Below are 20,607 nucleotides of genomic sequence, written 5' to 3'. Positions count from 1 at the left end.
CACTGAAAACTGAGACCCACAGCATTTGATCACTGGATTTACAGAAATCATTTCACTTTTCAGAAGTGTTTTCTCAACATTGCAATTCTAATCAGCTCCTAATGAACACATTAATTATTATTTGAATTATCACTCAGTGAGTCATTAAACCTTGTATTACTGTCTTTGGAAGGTTTTTGTCTTTCAAACACATTAAAATGTACAAATTAATGTAATGTCATATTTACATTCAATGCAGGGATTCCCCAAATTTTTTGTCAGCTGAACCTGAGATTTTAAGCTAATAAGTTAGGTCAATAATAAAATTCAATAGTCAATAATAACAATAAATCAAATTAAGTTCGTGGTTCTCTGATGTCAGGTCACATGACATGCAGGTAAACAAATAAAAACAACTGTATCTGTTTATAGTAAGTGTTTTATTTAGATTTTTTTTTTTTTTTTACATATATATTTTAATTTATTTTAATTTTGGGATGTAATATTTAATGCACTTCATGTTAACAAAGAATGCAATATATTCTCTTTGCATTTTTATATCAACATGCTACAAGATTATCCTTTTCAAATCAATGTGATAAACAAGAAGGTCAAAAGTAATCTAAAAGTAATCAGATTACATTACCTTAAATGTGTAATGTAATGGATTTTGGATGTAATTTGGAATCAGTAAACGATTACAATTTATAAATAATTAATCATTCTCTGTCAGATCAACAATTCATAGTTTTCATGTGAGGTCACACCCTTAAAGTAACACCCACCTGGAGGGCAAAACAAGATTTTTCTTCTGCTGCCAGCCAGTCATTTTCAACAGGTTTGTAGTAAGTACTTATCTAGTAAGACAGTGATATTAAAAGACCAAATTCAGTATACACCTTATGGATAATGCACACTATATACAGGGGAGCAGATGAACCGTGAATATAAACACAACACACAGTTTCTGGTTAAGTGTTTGTCCATAGAAAACCATTATAAAGAAAACAACACATTGTGTTTGTATCTCCTCGCCTGTATATAGTATGCTTCATCGATGAGCTGTATACTGAATTTGATTGTTTAATATCACTGTTTTAGCACACTAAGGCACTTTAAGTGTTTTTCATGTTAAGTGTTTTAGAACAAGTGCACAAAAACTTACACATATTTTTGTATTTGTTCTTTTGAGATGGAAAACTGACAGGCCTGTTCAGTGGATGTTTTACCCTCCAGGTCTCCGCGGCAGTCACATGACCGAAAACTATGACTAGTCATGTTGGAGCAACAGTTTGAAGAGAGAATCTCGGTGAGCAAGTTAATTAAACTGTTGACATGTTTATATCAACTGCCTGAATTATAACACACCTGTTTTAATGTTACAGATATTTGAAGGAAACTATCAAACTGAAGTTTGCAAAATGGCACAGCAACATCAGGACTGAACACTTGAAATGCATTGGAAATGAAAGGAAGAAAAGGATACAAAATAGGTTTTCGGAGGTGAAAAAAGTTGTTTTTTTCTTTTAAATGAGGTTTGGGATGATCAGCACGTTTCCAGGCATCAGGCTAATTTACTGCATAATCTCATGGTGAAGGAAAACAATAAAGTGTGGCAATCTAAAAACTCCAACGTGTTTAGAAGCAGGGTTGCCAAGTTTTCACAACGAAACCCGCCTAATTGCTACTCAAAACTAGCCCAGTCGCGTTTCACGGGGGGTTTCCTGGTAAAATTTGCATTCCAGGGGCTAAATATCATGTTATTGTATGGGGTGGCTTCAACCCGCGGCATCAGTGTTAAAGTAGCTCAATTCCACTGAAAAAACGCGTACTTGGCAACACTGTTTAGAAGAGTTCTGCCCAAAACAGCAGAACAGCTTCACTAATATACAAAGTCTGATAAAACTACCATCACTGTACAGTGGATCACTGATTTTCAACTGGTTTTTACTTCAGGGCCGCATTTCTCGTACAATTATGTAACTCACGGTTAACGATGATAGTACGATGCATCGTTGTAGAAACTAACTACCTAGTCATAACTGGTTCCCGAAACTGGTCGCATTTGATCCACGTTAGTTCAACAATGTACGACTGTTATTAATGACGTCACACGCACACATGCTGTAGTAATAACTTATGCTAATTAATCTTTATTTGATGTTCAATTCATTGTGGGTTCCCCATATGTCATACTCCAGGGTTCCCGTATACGCTGATTGTTGACGCTAAAGATAGATTAAAATGTGTATATATATAAATGGGATAAAAGAATGTGCTGAATGTTGACATGCTTATTGTGCCCAAGAGCTTGATCTATTTAAGCCTAAAAACCTTTTTTCACTATACACTATTAAAAATAAAGGTTCTTTATGGTTCCATGAAGAATCTTTAACATCCACGGAACATTTCCATTGCACTACAGGTTCTTTATAGTGCGAAAAAAGGTTCTTTAGATTATTAGGATGTTCTTCACACCAATAAAAAGTAGTTCTTTTAAGAACAGTTCACTGAAAGGTTCTTTGGGGAACCAAAAATGGTTCTTCTATGGCATCACTGCAAAACTGCAACAACAAAAAAATCCTTTGAAACCTTAATTTTCAAAGGAGACCTATTATGCCCCTTTTTACAAGATGTAATTTAAGTCTCAGGTGTCTCCAGAATGTGTCTGTGAAGTTTCAGCTTAAAATACCCCATAGATCATTTATTATTATTTTACTTAATTATACCCATCACCCTTGCCAGGGTACAGGCTGCCAACCACAGATCTCCAAAGTCCTCTGTCTTTGGCCATTCTTTCCAGCTGGTTCCAAGTGTAGCCCATCTTGGTAATGTTGGCCTCAAGGTCACATCGCCTGGTGTTTCTTGGACGTCCACTTTTCCGTTTTCCTTGGGGGTTCCACTTCAATGCCTGCCTGTTGATGTTGGTTGGTGGTTTATGAAGAGTGTGCCCTATCCAGCCTCATCTTCTCTTCCTGATTTCTGCAGGGAGTTGGTGAGTCCTTTCCCAAAGGTTGGTTTTGCTGATGGTGTCAGGCCATCAGATCTGGAGAAATCTTCTGAGACAGCTGTTGATGAAGGTTTGGACCTTCCTGATGGCCATCTTGAGATGTATGTAGGCCGTTCTTGCTTTGCCAATCCTTGCCTTGACATCTGCGTCTGTGCCGCCCTGTTGGTCAATGATGCTGCCCAGGTAAGTCGGGGCTCTACACTGCGACCATTTCGGTCGCATTTGCGACTTTTGTTTAAAATTGTTTACAAGGTGAAACAGGTGATGTGCAGTTACCAGACCGTCTCATGCTGGAGATGTTTCAGCCAAATTAACTGGAAACACTAGGCTACATTTGGATGATCATAAGCAAAGTCGGAAATTAACGGGGGATTGGGGCAAAAATGCCTACAAAAATTAATTTAAAAAAAATGCCCTTTAGAATGCCCTTGCACATATTAGTCTACTTTCGCTTTTTAAGTAGCAGCAATTCGGAGCGGCAATTGCTTGAATGGTGGGTGGGTTCATTATTGTTCTTAATGAAAAACACAACAACAAAACAGTACCATGACAGACTCGCTTAAATATTTGCTTTTACATTTCGTTTTGCAACCAAATCTTTATCCATCGTCTTGTTAGTCAGAAAAGAGAGGTGAAATCTGACTTCCGAACACTGGTAACACCGTCGATCATAGCAAGCCTAATATGCAAGTTATGTACTATAAGATGAGTAGACTCCTGTTTCTCTGAGTATTGGCATGATTGCAAATGTGATACTTACTGATCTTATTGAAGTACAATAAACAAGTTGATATTAAGTGACTTAACATTTTAGCCCCAATATACTGTCTGTTTTTGCTTCGTGAAAATAGTTTCAAACAAAGCCACACCAGAGCTGTTGCACATCTCCAAGCAATGGTGATTACTGAATGAATCTGTGTTTTTTGAACGATTTAATGAGTGATTCGCACATTAAAACTTTTTTTTTTTTCATATTTACACTTTAGATAGACTGTTTCTACTTAAAATAATTTTAATAGTATATAGATAAATTATACTTTTAAAGTTAAATTTTTACATATTTCTAAATTCAAAGAATTCTATTTAAAACATTCATTCAACATTATTTACCAACAAACTGCATTAAACAGTCTAAGTAAGGGCCCTATCAAAAGCCAGGCGCGATGCAAGTGTTTTTTGGTAGTTTCAGCCCGACGCAGATGTCATTTTCATGTCCTGCGCCACTTTGTTTAAATAGCAAATGCATTTGCACCAATCTGTTCGCCCATAGGTGTGCTGGTCTGAAAACGAGGTGTGTTCAGGTGCATTGTTGGCGTGTTGCTATTTTAAGGCAACTGAAATAGACTGTGCCATTGACCAACTGAAACCTGGTCTAAAGTCAGTTGCGTAATATTTGCTTTGTTATTTAAAGAGCGCGTTAGTAATACGCGCCTATAGAGGGGTGTACAACAGGAGTGCATACACTCTGCTTGTTACACACACAGGGACGCGCAGCAGCACACAAACGTGCCAAATATTAAAAATAAAAGGATTACAATGTAAAAGATTATTATTGTGTGCATAAAGAGAAAAATGCTTTGGTGGAATCCAGCTTTTCCCATAGATGGTCGCTTTAACCTCGCGCACGAGCAGATCCGTTTAATAAGATTAGAAAAAAAATTCTCTTATAATGGTAAAAATGACCATGAAAATTAATTTAAAGGGGCAAATATCGCACTGTAATGGGAAAGTTAATGTCTGTTATTGATCAGAAAGTGCTCCTAAATTTTTGAGGAGCACAAGAAAAATGTTAGCGTAGAGCCCTGTAAGTGAAGGACTGGACTTCTTCCAGGGGACTTCCTTTCAGCATGACTGGGTGTTTGCTTGTGAATTTTATCTTGAGAATCTTAGTCTTATCCCTGTTAATGTTGAGGCCAATCTGATATGAGATGACACTACATCAGTCTTCTCTTGTATCTGCTGTTTGTTATGGGAGACCACCTTAACTGGGATGCCATAGTGCCGAAGGACCTTCCAAAGGATCTCTCGATCCAAGCTGTCAAATGCCTCCTCATAGTCGACAAAGTTGATATACAAGGGGGAATTCCACTCTAAAGATGGATTGGAGGGAGCATTTCATCTATTATACCATGTTGTAAATGCTCATTTTTGAGTGGAAGGAAAAACATGCTGTTTTCGTGCATGTCTTTAAATGCAAATGAGCTGCTGCTCCCCGCCCCCGCTTTCCAGAAGCACTAAACATCTGTTTGGTTTTGATTATCATCTCCATCACGGTCACGCTCACATGACATTGCAGTTCGTCATCATCTTGAAAGTTTTTTATCTGTCTGTTTTAAAGTCTTATCAGTCTAAACTTTCTGAGCGCACACACCCAAGGCACACGCACAGAAAGCTGGCTCTCAGACGGTGCATCCTGTGAGTATTAAATTCGGCATGAAACGGAAGTTGCGATTGTCTTTTCTTCTCTACTGTGACGTCTATCTGAGTGAAACGGCATCTGAAATGAGAGGACGGGACTTGATTTCGTCCTTCGGAAATTGATTGGGCGTTGCTAACAAAATGGAGGCAGATATGAATGCCCATTTGCAGTCAGTTGTGGGGGATTTCTCTCCACAGGACTCACTCCGAGCACCCTCACGTTACTGTGAGAACTTTATTTATTGAGGATGACGAGGATGGTTAACGGCACTAAACAGCGAGAGAGCGCGCGAGGGAGACTGACTGACTGACGGTGTGTGTCCGTTGGTGCGGAGCGAGCGGGTAAGAGCAAGTGTTTTCAGTTCATTCCTATGGAAGTTGAGCCTTACGCTCGCACGTAAGTTAAGTGTGACGCTCAACTTCCATAGGAATGAATCTAAAGACGCTCTGGTCGCTTGCTCCGCTCCAGTGGACACGCAGCCTGACTGACTGAGCATGTCCTCAGGTTCCTTTCCATGTTTGAGGGTACTGTACACCCCAATAACTGGCATCAGCGGTGGTTAATGCATTAATCTCTATAAAGTGAAGCTTACCCCAGCGACAGCATTTACCCCATACGTCACTGGATCTGCTGGCAATTCCAGATAGCTCCACCCTCGCGCCATAGCATGTGACAGGAAGAGACGATGAGTCGTTTTGAAGGGTGAGGGGAGGTTAATGTTTTTGATTAAAGCTTATGAGGGCACATGAATTTAAAAAAAAAATAAAGTGCACGTATAAATTATTGATAATAAATACTACAATATTCCATAAAAAAAATAAGAATTGTCAATTTTGACTTCATGCCGACTTTAAACTAAGTTCTCTTTCACATGTTATTGTGCTTAAACTCTCAAATACACACAAGGTTATGTCAAAACACACAAAGTTCACATAAACACAGTCGTTTATGTCTGTAAACGGCAAGTAAAGAAATCGCATGTGTACATTAGATCTGTGTATTAAAGTAATATTTAGTACCTACTGCTGTATACGATGTAATAGGTAGGCGTGGTTTTGAGACTCCGCCTTCTTCAAAGTGGAAATCTTCTCTGGTTCGTTTCTTCTGTTCAGTCCATCAAGTTCAGACATACACAAGTAACAGCATGAACACTCTGGAGAGTCGCTTTAGAGTAGAATCTGAAGTTATAATTCTAATTGAAAGAGACACTGACACTGTTTTTTCATGTTTAATGCTATAAAGTTGCTGATTTAAAGCGATCTATTGTATAACGTGCTATATAAATAAACATGACATGACTTTGCTAGTACTGAATTGCAAACAAACAATTTCACATTACTATGATCAGATGCTTTCTGGACTGCTGTTTTCTCACCGCTGGCATTTTTTCTTATGTTTTTGTTGTTGAAAGGAAAGCGCACACCACTTATTTACATATTCATCTAAACGTCGCTCTCAGCAGCATGGGCGGCGTCAGGATGTTCGCTAACAGTATATCGCTGCTCACATATTTCGAACTTGTTTTTACCCCTAAGCCAAGAACGAAAAAGAACTTTGCTGTGGTCTTAAACTAACAAAACCATTTAGGCTGGGGTTTTTTTCCAACAGGGATTGAAGGAAAATGGCCAGTGCATTAACACAGGGACAACATTAACTAAACATATTACTCTAAAACCACTTTAAACTCTTGTTAATGATTATTAATAAAAGGCTACTGGCTCTTAAATGCATGATGAATGATTTAGCCTACATGTAGAAATACGGTGCTTAACCTTATTAGATGAAGGGCTTGAACTTTCATTACGATTAATAAGAGATCTCCCACAGGAACTGCATTTTGACCTTATTCATTTCACCAACATCTCCTTATCGCTGTCGAGAGGCTGATTGGATTTTCCATCACCTGTGGAGCTTTGCATGACTCTTTTTTTTGACTGACAAAGATGTCGACTGTATGTCTTGCGTTTCTAATACTCCAGATGCCTCATTGGCCAAGAATCCTGAAAGATTTGTGTTGGAAACTGGCAGTAATGTGCGCGGTGACATGAAGTGAACTGTTCCTGAGATAACGGAAGATTACACTCACTGATCATTAGGTATCTATCACAACCAACTCTGAGCTTGACAAGGATAATCACAGACACCAAGGCAATAATATTTGGGTGCTTTCATTAAAAGGGAATAGATGGAAGTCTCGTAAGCTGGAATAAGTCGAGCGAAATTACTCGACATGTTCCTGACTGACTGTGAAGGTCTGTGTACGCAGGTGTCATGATGCTGCACTGTCAGTGTCTGGGAGGAGCTTCTGATTTAATGGATACTGATGGCAACTTCTAATGGAGGCTGAAATATTGTATATTTATGAGTTCTGAGCACATGAATGACCAAGCAAAGTTGTGTATACTGTACAAGCAGGAAACTTTTATTCATTTTTATGTATTATTCTATTCTATGTTTTATTATATTGCTTTACATTATACTTCATTACATAATTTAGGCATTAATTGGGAAGACAACCTCACAGGATTTTAACTAATTGTCTTCTCTAAGCTTGTTACTCCATTTAGAAAAAATCTAATTAAAAAATAAAAATAAAATTAAGTCTTTTGTGAATGGTACAGTAATTACAGATTTTGTAAAGTTATTTACATTTTACATGCTGCTTAGCCAACAGGGAACATTCTTAGAATGTTAGCTAAAGGTTCTCTCAAAGTTATGAACAAACGTTTTTCCAGTAACATTAATAGCGGGTTCATTCAAAGTTGTCAATTTTTTTCCTGAAACGTTTTAGCTAGACATTCGTTTAACATTTTTAAACGTTATTACTTAGCACTTGTTCAGAGAACATTGTGTTTACAGAATAAGATTGAACGTTTCCTTAATGTTTTTTCTAACATTCACATAACCAAGAAAAAATGTTTTAAAACCATTTTAAAAAACTGCACATTTTGAACGTTCAGAAATAATGTTTTAATAACTTTATGGGAACATTAGTGAAAAACAGAACAAAGTTTTGTTAGCTGGGGCATTTTAATAATATTAAGGCACTATTGTAGACAACAAAAATGCCACTCACAGGCTGCTTTAAATATTTTTTTAATAGCCTACCATATATAAAGAAGCAATATATATGGTTTTCATTGTTCATTTTCAGTGCAATTCAAATGATTTTGTCAAGTCGTTCATTATTTTGTTTTGTTTAGGCTACTTCCATATTATATTTCAGACTTAAAAATATCATAATTATGGTGGCTGAGAGAGCTCAACGTGCTGCAGATGAAGGAAATATATGCAAATAGAAAAAACACCAGCAAATTATGAAAACATCATCAGTTTGACAACAAGTGCTGCAAATACTCACAACACAACCAAATACAGAAACGCGCTGCAAATACTCACAACGCACATATGATCAGGATGTTAAAATAAACAAAAAACTTTTTCAGGTCATTGACAACACCACTGAGGAGTAGACATTGAACAATAAGCAGTCCCAGCCAGGTTTGTCACTTGTTGGGGTCCCCTTAATGCATTTCCATATTTGGTTGCATTGCGAGTATTCACAGCGTGTTTCTGTATTTGGTTGCGTTGTGAATATTCACAGCGTGTTTCTGTATTTGGTTGCGTTGTCAGTATTTGCAGCACATTTCTGTATTTGGTTGTGTTGTGAGTTTTTTGCGCTGTGAGTATTTGCAGTATGTTTCTGTATTTGGTTGCTTTGTGAGTATTTGCAGGTCATTTCTGTATTTGGTTGTGTTGTGAGTATTTGCAGTGTGTTTTTGTATTTAGTTGCGCTGTGAGTATTTGCAGTGCATTTCTGTATTTAGTTGCGTTGTGAGTACTTTGCGCTGTGAGTATTTGCAGTATGTTTCTGTATTTGGTTGCGTTGTGAGTATTTGCAGTGTGTTTTTGTATTTAGTTGCGCTGTGAGTATTTGCAGTGCATTTCTGTATTTAGTTGCGTTGTGAGTACTTTGCGCTGTGAGTATTTGCAGTGTGTTTCTGTATTTGGTTGCGTTGTGAGTATTTGCAGTGTGTTTCTGTATTTGGTTGCGTTGTGAGTATTTGCAGTGTGTTTCTGTATTTGGTTGCGTTGTGAGTATTTGCAGTGTGTTTCTGTATTTGGTTGCGTTGTGAGTACTTTGCGCTGTGAGTATTTGCAGTATGTTTCTGTATTTGGTTGCTTTGTGTGTATTTGCAAGTTGTTTCTGTATTTGGTTGCGTTGTGAGTATTTGCAAGTTGTTTCTGTATTTAGTTGCGCTGTGAGTATTTGCAGTGCATTTCTGTATTTAGTTGCGTTGTGAGTACTTTGCGCTGTGAGTATTTGCAGTATGTTTCTGTATTTGGTTGCTTTGTGTGTATTTGCAAGTTGTTTCTGTATTTGGTTGCGTTGTGTGTATTTGCAAGTTGTTTTTGTATTTGGTTGCGTTGTGAGTATTTGCAGTGCATTTCTGTATTTAGTTGCGTTGTGAGTACTTTGCGCTGTGAGTATTTGCAGTATGTTTCTGTATTTGGTTGCGTTGTGTGTATTTGCAAGTTGTTTCTGTATTTAGTTGCGCTGTGAGTATTTGCAGTGCATTTCTGTATTTGGTTGCGTTGTGAGTATTTGCAGTGCATTTCTGTATTTTGTTGCGTTGTGAGTACTTTGCGCTGTGAGTATTTGCAGTATGTTTCTGTATTTGGTTGCGTTGTGAGTATTTGCAGCACGTGTTGTCAAACTGATGAAGATGTTTTCTTAATTTGCTGGTGTTTTTTCTATTTGCATGTTTTTTCTTCAGTTACAGTGCGTTGAGATCTCTCGGCCACCATTTGTAATAGGAATGTCCAACTTCGAAAGGAGCTTCAAGTGAACTTGAACTCAAACCCAAGTAGGTCAGTAATAGCAGCAGGAATCTGTCCGTTATCGTTCCCGTTCGTCTCAGTGGCAGTTCGTTATATTTATTACATAATCGGCGTGCTGGTGTCTCGGCTAATGGAGAGCTGGATGGCTGCAGCATTAGTATCTAGTTCTGATCAAAGTTACACATCAAAGGGAATTTATGCAGGATGTTGGGCTGCTATCTGCCCCAGGCACCACGATACTTCTCCCCTTTACCTTTTTGAAGTTCTGCACAGAAATGTATGTTGAATAAGGGTCACGGAGATGACCGCACACCATCCAAATGGCGGAGGATCACGGGTTTGTGTTCTGCTTGCAGATTTATTGAAACTAAACTTCGCATCAAGCTCCTCGCGGTGTAGCTTTCCCATAAATGTAAATGTGAATAAGCCATGAATCATCTTTAATGTGAAAGATGCTCATTATTTGTTCGTGCATGCCTTCCAGCATTGTCAAGCTCGCGAAATCCGTCACGCGCGGATCAACAACATTACACGTAAAGGTCTGTTGATGTGGATCATTAGGGTGAGCGAAGTCATTATTTGTTTCCTCAAAGAGCCTGAGGGGAAGCGACAAAAGGTCTGTTAAAAATGAGACTTTGGCTTTCTGGCCCATTAGCCTGAGGGAGAAGTTCTGGCCGTGGTCTTCCATTACTCTGGCATCTCTATCCCCTCCAGAGAAAGCGTTCCACCCTCACAGCTGTTCATCATCCCGCTACATGTAAGGAATTTCTTCCTCTGGGGTCAGTGTGTTTTGTTGGGCGCTTTTATGTGGGAGATTCTGGAGCATTGAAATACAAAGATTTTAGATTTTATGGTGTCTCCATTTTGCTTAATGTCTAACAGATAAGTCGGAATTGTCATGCACCTCCAAAAATAAATTATCAGTCACTGATAAAACATATAATAAAATATTTGTATTTTATGTTAAGTGCATGTAAACGTTTATTTTGTTAATGTTAATGGGAAAAACATTGGCAACATACCAGCAGAAATTAGGAGAATTAATTTACACTTTATATCTACTGGATGACAACTATTGACTCATTTGGGTCTGTTTTTGTTTCTTTCAAGTCAAGTCAGTTTTATCGGTAAAGTACTCTTCACAATACAACACCCCATGGAGACTGAGGCAAGGAAAAAAACTCATAGTAATAAGGAAAAAGTGCAACTGTCCTTATAATTGAGATTCTCCCAGCAGTTTATTCCACATGACAAGCATTTGAGATCCGTTTTCCCATACAAACACCCTCCAGAGCTTCTTACGCTGAAGTGTTTATTATTCTGGAGCGTTTGGACTTGTGCATGTGCGTGTTCAAACTGATCGGCAAGCATTCATCTCCTGATCTACAACTCATTTCCATGCAAATGATCTTCACATGTTTCCAAACTGTGCAGTGGACCACCATTACACTGGAACACAAAGTGGGAGAAAATACAAGCAATGCTTTCATGCTGATGTTAGATTAGTTTATCTTGCAGCAGGTTCATGTTCAAGTTAATGACACACATCCTACACCATCTACTGTAAGAATAAGCATACTTCTGGATTGAGGTCAGTATGATGTTAGAGGTGGAGAGACTGGACCATTTCCATTAGTTTGTGGGTGTTGTTTGATGGTTTTCAGTATTATTACACACTTTACTGTACTTAAAGTTGATATAGTGATGAGAATAACTGATGTAACGTACTTGGTTTTTATTATTGCAAACTACTCAAATCAGAAAAGCAGTCACGTAGATGAGAAAAATCATTGTTTCTCTTAGACATCAATGAGATTAAATGAGCAATTTGAGACTTTTAATGTTTCTCAGTTGTAATACTTCTCAGATGTAGTACCAGTCAAAAGTTTGGAAACATTAAGGTATTTTAATGTTTTTGAAAGTAGTCTCTAAGTTTGCACGACAACAATGTTAAAAAAAAAAGATGACAACACTGTCCAAATGATCCCCATTCACACGGATCCGCAAAAACGACTAAAAATGCTTTATTATGCATGCCAGGTCAGTAGTTGGGGATGTCATGTTGTAAACATAGACTGTGGACGTAGTGTCCGTGATGCCACCCATAGGTTTCTGAAGAGCATTTCTGAAGCCCAAAGTGGGTGGAGCCGGCTGTCGCCATCTTGGCAGCGCGTCACTTCTAGATAACCAACAATGGGCAAAGAGGCGGGACGTGGGTGGAGCTGAGCTGTCTGGTTGCTGAAACCACGCCCGCCTAGCTCAACGTGACCAAGTTAGCTTAGGCTAAGGAGCAATCTATCTTAGACACTATCTAAAATATTAATAAAGATAACAAATTATACATCATTTGAAAGTTCTAAGGGTTTACAGTCAATCTATGGTGTCTGTTTTATGATATAGATGCTCCAGCAACAGTAATATTGTAATTTGTGTCGGGTGTGCAAATGACAACACGCAAAATCAAAACGCGACTTCATACGTTGTTATGAAATAGCAATCACGAGATGCACTTGGGTAAAATGTCCATAAGCATCCATTGAAAAACATTCAACAGCACTTTTTGTCCACAAAAGTGTTAAATCCATGAAATGTTGATATATTGTCCATTGTTTGCATCACATTTCTTCTGAACGATCTGCTCTCCATCATCGTTCTTCAAGAAATTATGCAATCTGAGCAGCGTTTATGTTTATGTATCTATATACGATCATATATATTAGACGCTCACAAACAAATAAGCCAGCGTCCACCTGTCACTCAAGTGACCACGCCCTTAATTATGCAGAACTTAAAGTTATAAAAAAAATTCACCCCCCTCACAGTTGTCATGAAGGGCAAAATTAGCTATATAGACCAAAACCACTTTTTGTACCAGGCTTAAAACATTTTTTTTTCTGCTGTAAAGTTGGGCATTTTAACATGGGATTGGGATTGACTCCCTTTTGTAGCCTGTCTCTAGCGGCCAGTCGATGAATTGCAGTTTAAGTCACTTCCGTTTGGATTCAAGAGAGAACGGAATGTTGCCGCTTGGTTGTAAAGAAAGACTATACTTTTACAGAGCACTTGCGCCAAAAGTGTATAGACTAAACATGTAATACGCATGTGCATGACATAGCCGTTTTCACAGATCTGCATTTGTTGTTTACACAGGGATGATAATGGGATCGTTTTCAAAAACTTGCAATTTGAAACCCATTTTCAGGACCCCAAAACGTCGATGTCATGTAAATGAACCGCCAAAGCACATTAAAAGTTTTCCGTTTTTAGTTGAAAATTGGTGTCGTGTAAACAGCCCCTTAATCTCACCACCAAGGCTGCATTTATTTGATCAAAAATACAGTAAAAACGGTAATACTGTGAAATATTATTACAATTTAAATGAAGTGGTTTCTGTTTAATATATTTTAAAATGCAATTTATTCCTGTAATGTGCAATTGTGCAAAAAGTGAGTAAATAATATTATCTCTGTGTATTTATTTAAGATAAAGATTCCTTCACATAATGTTGTTCATGAAGTGACAGATTTCTCCGGTGGTGTATGATTATATTCACTGAGAATTAGCTGTGATTCATGAACAGTAAAGACACTTGTATTTGAAACACTCCATTGGATCCTTTACTGATGCATTGAGTCTACATGACTGCAATTACACGGATAACCAGACCAGGACATGACCTTCACCCTCAGCACCTGATGTGGATCAACCCGGTTCACCTGTCTTCCTACGGACAGAAACCACGAGAAAGATCCGGCTCTGCGTGGCCTGGGGTGGGTGAGTGACTGCGGAAAACCATGCGAAATGTCAAGGGTTGACGTCTAAATTGGTACAGAAGCCCAGGTCTGCGTAGGCTGAGAAATGTAGCGTAGAAAATGACATTTGAAGCCCAAACTAGGAGGCAGTCATCTGTGCAGACAGCCTTCATCGGCTCCATCATGAGCTAATGGCCACCTGTCTGCCTGCCTGCAGCGAGACGAGGATCGTGAGACTGTAAATAGACTCACCAGACAAACACCAACCCAAACCCACCTGTGAACGTCCACTTTAACTCAAACGAACAGCCCAAAAACAGCTGTTAAAGGACTTTGATTTTACAGCTGCACAACTAGAAATACTATACAATATATTCACCTACTATACTTTTTTACATAATTGCAGATTTTGTTTATTGTATACAGTATATATTTTTCTGTAACATGCTCTGAATTCAGTGTTCTCCATTTTTTTATGTAGTTTCTAATGAATGATCTGTAGTGTTTATATATTGACTGGTGTGAGTGTGATCTGAGAGCTTTGTTTGATTTTGAGAACAGGTGAAATGGTTTTGAGTCGATTGTTTGATTTTTGCCAGAAGAGTCAGGGGTTTTGTGGGTGTAGTTTGAAGATTTGGTTTTGTGTTTAATGTTGTGAGAAAATGGGTGAAGATTTCAAGAAATGAAGCAATTGTGGAAAAACTAAATGGACAGAATGTGATGGCGCAACACTGACACCCAGCGGCCAATGAATGTGTTTAATGCCTCATTCCTGTTATTCAGAACATTTTCATCATCTCATCAGGCATTTCTTAAAATATTAGATAAAAAATATTCAATCTTAATTTAAATATTGAATATTAAATTTCAAATACATCCAAAAATACATTTGTTTCTTTTATGACAATATAACAATTATATATATAAATATATATATATTAATTCTGAAAAGAAAAACTCATTTATATCACTGAATATTTATATAAGTCATTGTGACTACTGTAAATTCATAATACAATTATAGGATGTTTGTCATGGTCACCAGCACAATCACTACATTTCCCAGAATTCAGTCTACATTCATCAAAGTCTCATCCTCACCTGTGTTGCATTCCCACTCTGCTTCCCTCTTATCTGCAATAAAGAAATAAAGACTGGTTTGCATTATCTTACCTCGTCTGTCCTCTTCTGTGTTTGACAGAAGACCAGAACACAACTAGATGGGCACTCTCCACACCCCTATCAAACCCGCTGACCTGCTGCTCACCCTTTTCCAAGATGGCTGCTCGATCGAGGACTATGTGTGCGTCTCAATCAGCACCCTAGTTCAGTACCATGCAAAAAATGCTTTTCTTACTTAGATTTTTTCGTCTTGTTTCCAGTCCAAATATCTAAAAATTCTTAAATCAAGAAGCATTTTCTAGACAAGTAAAAATTATTTTTTTCTGAAAACAAGAAGACAATAAGTTAAAATTAAGTGAGTTTTTGCTTAAAACGAGCAAATTAATCTTGTTTTTGGTTTGAAATAAGAATACTTTGCTTACCCCATTGCCAGATTATTTTGCTCGTTTTAAGCAAAAACTCACTTAAAGGGTTAGTTCACCCAAAAATGAAAATTCTGTCATTTATTACTCACCCTCATGCCGTTCCACACCCGTAAGACCTTCGTTCATCTTCGTAACGCAAATTGAGATATTTTTGTTGAAATCCGATGGCTCAGTGAGGCCTACATAGGGAGCAATGACATTTCCTCTCTCAAGATCCATAAAGGTACTAAAAACATATTTAAATCAGTTCATGTGAGTACAGTGGTTCAATATTAATATTATAAAGCAACAAGAATATTTTTGGTGCGCCAAAAAATCAAAATAACGACTTATATAGTGATGGCCGATTTCAAAACACTGCTTCAGGCAGCTTCAGAGCGTTATGAATCAGCGTGTCGAATCAGAGGTGTATGTTTTTAGTACCTTTATGGATCTTGAGAGAGGAAATGTCATTGCTCCGTATGTAGGCCTCACAGAGCCATCGGATTTCAACAAAAATATCTCAATTTGTGTTCCGAAGATTAACGAAGGTCTTACGGGTGTGGAATGGCATGAGGGTGAGTAATAAATGACATTATTTTCATTTTTGGGTGAACTAATCCTTTAATTTTAACTTGTTTTTTCTGAAAACAACACAATAATTTTTACTCGTCTAGAAAATGCTTCTTGATTTAAGAATTTTTAGATATTTGGACTGGAAACAAGACAAAAAAATCTGGGTAAGAAAAGCATTTTTTGCAGTGTAGACAGGGCACTGATCAGGGAGTCGGCCATTTTAAGGGCTGTCTCAATCGCAGAATCCTTCCAGAGCATCCTTCCGTTCGCTCCCTAAAAAGTCCCACAATGCACCGTGAAAACCAGGTAGCATCGATGCTCACTATGCTCCCTTAACGGAAGTTTTGCAAATTTTGCTAACATGTTAACAATAGCATGGTATAGCACTTACTGAATGAGTACAGCAACTTAAAATATATAACTTACCTGTTCTCAAACCAAGCAGCATGCGCCATTTGTCACCATGATCTCCAAAAACCCACATTAACAGAAACTCTTCTAAATTAGCATAACAAAACATTAATTGATACCAAATCTCCCTTACCAATAATCTTGCACAAAAACATTATATAACACTTAATTTTAGCATTTACTCTCCCTTTTGAGTGCCATGGGCAAAGCATGCTGGGAAATAGAAATCCCAGTCCAGTTTCAGTTAAACTTAAGTTCGTCTAAATTAAAAGAAATTAGTTCATACAACTCAAAACATTGAAACAGTTCAGTTTATTTGAAATATGTCAGTGCTGTGAACTCGAAAGAAAAAGAAAGTTCTAAATACTCATAACAGTTAATTTAACTGAACTAATTTGTTCAATTTAAGTTTGTCCTACTCAAACCAATTAAGTATTTTGAGCATTAGGGTTTACAGTGGTGAAGTACATTACTACACAAATAATATAGTTTACTAAGTTGTAAATAATGGCTAAAAGGCGTTTACTGTACATTCTGTTAATTATTAATTACTAGCTTATTTTTGCTTATTTATCGCATGAATGTGGATCTTTCAAATGTTTAATAAATTTTAAATAATGGCTAATATGCCCTTACTAGCCTATATGTTAAGTTAATCATTAGTTAATCATTAATTACTAGTGTGTTTGTGCATAACACATACATATTTGTGGACCCTTAAAATAAAGTATTACCAGATCTCCTTTGAGATCTACCTCCCTCCCCTTCAGGTACAGTCATAATATGTTAATCTGTTTACATTTTTTAGAGGTAAGAAGACAGATATCTAAGAAGATGACAGACCTTGACAGACCCAAAGGAAAAGGACAGTGATTCCCAAACCACAGAGAAATGTTTCCCGAATGACTGTTGATGAATATCAAGCCACAACCTTGACAGAGACTCAGAAGAAGCTGAAATAAATGGAGGAAAATGAAAAATTGAGAAATGACAACAAAAAAGTAAGAAAAATGCTCATTAGAGGCATGTATTAGTTATTTTACTGTTGTGGTGAATCAGCAACCAGCTATCAAACTGTTTGATGGTTTACTTAGTTTTTACTGTTTTTGCACTTCAAACTTTTAAAATTATTGTTGAACTGCTATACTGTTTCATTATTAACTTGCTATGTAAAGTTGAGACAAAGAATTGAATAATTATTGGTAATTAATTGCATTATTAATTAATTGCAAGTATATGACAAGAAAGTTATCCAACCTCTGTAACATTTGGTCTGACATGATGGCTTTGTAAAACGCATCATTGACATTAAATTCATCAGCTTAGATGACCATTATGTACACATAAGTACATAATTGGTAGTCAAGTTGGTAAATAGGTATAAGAGATTGCCTTATCATATCTTATTTTGTTATATTTTTGTTGCTAGAGCTACCAAATCTGTTAAATGAAGTGAAGATGGCCCTTGAAGTCTCAGTGTTTGTCAACGTCGCCAGTCAGCTCTGACTTGGAAGGCGGACTGGGTTTGACACAAAGTAATTACAGAGCCCTCCCTGCCGATGTTTTGCCTTTTATTTATTTGTCTCACAGGAGCAACGTTGCAAAAAGTGTCCTCATGTGGTGCCCTCCAGCATTGGTGCAGCCATCAATGCCAAACTTACTGAAATTACCGGGAAGAAGAAAACAAAAACATCCGAAAACCTTAATGCTCTTTGATGATTGATAGCCATGACAGTGTGTTCAAGGTATTTTGTTGTTGTTGCTGTTTTGTGTGTATGTGTGCATTTTGTCATTCAGTTTGATATCAAGTTGAAATTCTAAATTACTCTTGTGAAGTATAATTTAATTGTGTGTCACTTTGATTGTGTTGAAATAAAAGTATTTCTGTTGCAAATTTGTGCAAGTCATTGACCGCGGCTCCAGCCCTTGAACCCGTCCCCCATCCAAGATGGCTGCCATTCCAGTGTCTCGTCCTGAGATGGCCGTCGTTCCAGAATCTCTTACCGTCATGGCCGCCGTTCCAGAATCTCTTACCGTCACGGCCGCCATTCCCATGTCTCTTTCCGTCATGGTCACTGGTCCAGAGTCTCGTCCTGTCATGGCCGCCATCCCCGAGTCTCATCCCGTCATGGCCGCCGTTCCAGAGTCTTGTCCCGTCATGGCTGCCGAATCTGAGCCCTCAGCCAAAATGGCCGCTGCGCCTGAGCCCTCAACGAAGATGGCCGCCGCACCTGAACCTTCAGCCGAAATGCCCACCACATCTGGGCCCTCAGCCAAAACGGCCGCCACCACGCCTATAACTCTAACTTCCTTCCTCGTCCGGGATCCAGAAATGACCTCCTTCCTCGTCCAGAGATGACTCCCTTCCTCATCGAGAGCCCAGAGATGGCTCCAGCCCGAGTCTGCTCCAGTGTCAGCTCCAGCCCCTGAGCCTGCTCCAGTGTTGGCTCCAGCCCCTGAGCCCACTCCAGTGTCACTCCAGCCCCTGAGCCCGCTCCGGTGTCGGCTCCAGCCCCTAATAGGCCTATAAACTCTAAAAATGTTGGGTTAAAAACAACCCAAGTTAGGTTAAATACATTAAAGGTCTGTGTAGCATGACTCAAATGAGAAGTGCTCTTTCTTTCCGCATCTGGCGCGCTCTGTAGTACGACGTATAACAAGTTATAATCGCACTTGTATGAAAAAAGTACAAATATAAAGTTCAAATTTAGCTGTGATTATGAAAGATTATCACGAAGACCATAAAACATCTGAATGTCATTTGCTGACACCTAGGCTTAGGCTACCTAGTTTATTGGAATACATTTCACAAGACAATATTATTACCAGAATAAGGTACATCTCTAAACAGTTTCGCTAGTATAATGTTATAATTATTTTATTGCTAGCGCGCTAACTGGGATAGCTAGGATTCATTTCCAATTGATTTCACTTTCCGGAGAATGTTAAAACTGACTAAAGAGAATTTCTTACTCGAAACTTCATTTTGAAAATATAAAATTCAGTTTTAGAATATATGTAATGTTTCAGTATACATTATCTAATGTTATAAAAGTTATATACATGAAAGACGATAGGACTTACCTTTTATAATAAGACTGCAGCAGCTTCTTTCTGTTGACAGTCACTGGACTATTAAAATTTGAACCGTCGTTGCGGGAACTGTATTTAAAGGGTTAGTTCACCCAAAAATGAAAATTCTGTCATTAATTACTCACCCTCATGTCGTTCCACCCCCGTAAGACCTTCGTTCATCTTCAGAACGCAAATTACAATATTTTTGATAAAATCCGAGAGGTATATGACTTGTCCATAGACAGCAATATAATCAACACTTTCAAGGTCCAGAAAGGTACTAAAGACATCGTTAAAACAATCGACGTGACTGCAGTGGTTCAACCTTAATGTTATGAAGTGATGAGAATACTTTTTGTGCACAAAAACAAAAAAAATAACTTTATTCAACAATATCTTCTCTTCTGTGTCATTATCCCGTGTGGGACGAGGGTGAGAAATGACAGAATGTTTTTGGATGAACTAACCCTTTAACCCAACAGATGGGTTATTACTAAAAAATAACCCAACAATGTTAAAAATGACCCAACATTTTTGGAAAATAACCCAACATAGTGACCCAATATGTGTAACCCAACGTTTTTTACTGTGTGGACAAACCCAGCGATTGGGTTGTTTTGACCCAGCAGTTGGGTAAAATGTTTGACCAACCTGCAGGGTAGTTTTATTCAACTCAACTATTGATTAAAAATTACTATATGGCCGGACTAAAATGAACCTTAAAAATTAAAAATCAGACACATAATTACTAGAGGCAATAATAATAATCAAAAGGTGAACATTTATTAATAATTATTTAATTATTATTTATTAAACTTATTAATAAATGTTCATTGATTAATAAATGTTAATTTCCTTTCCTAACCTATTTTGAGTTCATTTTAAGCGAGCAATACAGTAATCTTTAAACAATAGTTGAGTTTAAAACTAAATGTTTGATGTATGACCCAACCTGCTGGGTCAAAACAACCCAATCGCTGTGTTTGTCCATTTTCAAACCAACTTGCAGCATTTTTT

At 37.8% G+C, this 20,607-nt stretch overlaps 1 long non-coding RNA gene across 1 annotated transcript; it reads left to right on the top strand.

The window, feature by feature from the left end:
- Positions 1 to 1,137: 1,137 nt before the first annotated feature.
- On the top strand, positions 1,138 to 19,760 carry LOC127521281 (uncharacterized). The gene is made up of 5 exons (XR_007932317.1): positions 1,138 to 1,288; positions 1,365 to 1,482; positions 2,968 to 3,172; positions 17,367 to 17,516; positions 17,945 to 19,760. It is a non-coding gene; the product is annotated as an uncharacterized LOC127521281 (long non-coding RNA).
- The last annotated feature ends 847 nt before the right edge of the window (positions 19,761 to 20,607 follow it).

This window comes from Ctenopharyngodon idella, chromosome 1, assembly GCF_019924925.1.
Source record: "Ctenopharyngodon idella isolate HZGC_01 chromosome 1, HZGC01, whole genome shotgun sequence".
Classification (NCBI taxonomy): domain Eukaryota; kingdom Metazoa; phylum Chordata; class Actinopteri; order Cypriniformes; family Xenocyprididae; genus Ctenopharyngodon; species Ctenopharyngodon idella.
This window is presented reverse-complemented; position numbering and strand designations above follow the sequence as displayed.